Here is a 2,500-nt window from a genome sequence, read left to right as displayed (position 1 = left end):
TCAATCATTCTGCAAACAGGAGGAGGCTGAGCTCCCCTGCACAATACACCTCGAAACCCTCTCAGGTCCCGGCGGCGCGCAGCGCCGTCCCAAGTACTTGGTCGGGTTCGAGAGAGGCGCAATCGCCCGGAGTTAGGCGAGTAGACGCTTTCGGTGCGACCACCCGTGCTCCCAACTGAGCTTGCCGCTGCCGACAGAGGCCCGGGAGCGTGCTGTCGTGGCATTGCCGGCGGGAGACAACACGCGCCACCTACGGTGACCGGCAGCTCCAACGCCAGCGCCACAGAAGGACAAAAGCCCCACTTGGGTGCCGAAGCGAACTCTCCCAGCACAGCGCACGCGCCAACACATCCGCACAGCTGCGATACAAACCACCAGCGAGAACCGCTGGGGCGACCGAGCAGCAGACGGCGTCGCGGCGCCGAGCGCCGGGCGGCGGCGCATCCTCAACGCACACAGTCCTCAATCGGACCAGCACACTGAAGATGTCCACCGCGCTTCGCACCGGGCCCGCGAGGACCTACTTTGGCCGCACGGCGCCGCGCGCAGGGTGCGCCGGCGCGCAGCTGCGACGCCTGCCGCGTCCGTCGGCCGGCGCGCCTGCCACTGGCCGCCCCCACCAGCCGGCTGTAGCGCGTGCGCCCACGCACCGCGCGGCCAGCACGCCGGGAGGCGCCCCCTCACCGGCCGGGGACGGTCCCACCCAGCCACCGCCGCGTATCGCTTCACACCCAGATGCCGTTCAGTTTCGTCGGCATGGTGGGTATCGCTGGAACAACCGGTTAGTACCTCAACCTATCGTCGCCATCACCGATTCACCCCTAGCGAGAACAACCGCACCACAACAGGTTACCATTTGTTCATTTGCGTAACTTCACCAGAAAACGCAGGCGTCCATCGCCATTTGCAACTTCAACGATTATTGCATGCCTGTGTCAGGTGTCACGCCACACTACGTCTGCCCACATACACGCAACAAAATGTGCACGCCTAGACAATACGTGGAAGGTGGCCCCCGTACGTATGCGATGTCCATTGCTCGAACGACTGTCAACCGGCCTCTGTAGCATGTCGCAGATATGGAACGCGGTGCACCATGCCATCACGGTGTGTGAGGAGAGACGACTAGGTCCGAATACATCAACAGACAGCTCATGCTGATCGCCATCCACGGCGTCCGTTCCTCCCACACGTCTCTATGGCGTACCACACTGCAATCCAGCTCTCATAGGGAGACGACACGTAGCTGCGTGCACAATATTTGCACTGTATGGTCCGCCGTTTTTGGGCGCAGTCGTTGTGCGGTCACACATGTGCCACGATGTATCATTCAGTACATAAGGACGAATGTGCAGTACAGATTGTGGTTCACGCGTACGACATCAGCGGACAGTTGACACAGGCCGCACCACAACGTAGCCTGAGTACGTCGCATGCGAAGGGCATTGAACATGCAAACTTCTCACCAACCAGCTTGCGAAGGCAGGGGGCAAGGTGGGGACGTGGGGAGGGGCGGCATGTACGTCCTGCTGCCATCCACATTACAGTGTACAGCAGGAGCATGTGGAAAGTGAGCAAGACTTGCAAGGTGTTTAACATGAAGCGATACACAGGGGTGCGGGCAGTGCGAGTAGCGAACTATATTGCGAGGGTTGCGGGTGGGCAACACTACAGTAATTGAACGAGTCGTATAACAATTACAGAGCAGGTTTAGGCGACAACGTGGGTTACGTTAAGGCGACAACATGGGTTAGGTTAAGGCACAACATGGGTTAGGTTAAGGCACAACATGGGTTAGGTTAAGGCACAACATGGGTTAGGTTAAGGCACAACATGGGTTAGGTTAAGGCACAACATGGGTTAGGTTAAGGCACAACATGGGTTAGGTTAAGGCACAACATGGGTTAGGTTAAGGCACAACATGGGTTAGGTTGAGGCACAACATGGGTTAGGTTAAGGCACAACATGGGTTAGGTTGAGGCACAACATGGGTTAGGTTGAGGCACAACATGGGTTAGGTTGAGGCACAACATGGGTTAGGTTAAGGTACAACATGGGTTAGGTTAAGGTACAACATGGGTTAGGTTAAGGTACAACATGGGTTAGGTTAAGGTACAACATGGGTTAGGTTAAGGTACAACATGGGTTAGGTTAAGGTACAACATGGGTTAGGTTAAGGTACAACATAGGTTAGGTTAAGGTACAACATAGGTTAGGTTAAGGTACAACATAGGTTAGGTTAAGGTACAACATAGGTTAGGTTAAGGTACAACATAGGTTAGGTTAAGGTACAACATAGGTTAGGTTAAGGTACAACATAGGTTAGGTTAGGTTAGGTTAGGTTACACGTTGTTGTACGGAAAGGTGTAGGGGGGGGGGGGGGGCGGGGGCGGCAGGTTCGTTGATAGTGATTATAGTAAGTGAATGCTTGTGACATGATCAGATTTGTCACGTCAGGATGCACCTTTGGCTTATTAGAGGCGGCGCTCCAATTCTATGC

This window comes from Schistocerca piceifrons, unplaced genomic scaffold, assembly GCF_021461385.2.
Source record: "Schistocerca piceifrons isolate TAMUIC-IGC-003096 unplaced genomic scaffold, iqSchPice1.1 HiC_scaffold_1249, whole genome shotgun sequence".
Lineage (NCBI taxonomy): Eukaryota > Metazoa > Arthropoda > Insecta > Orthoptera > Acrididae > Schistocerca > Schistocerca piceifrons.
This window is presented reverse-complemented; position numbering follows the sequence as displayed.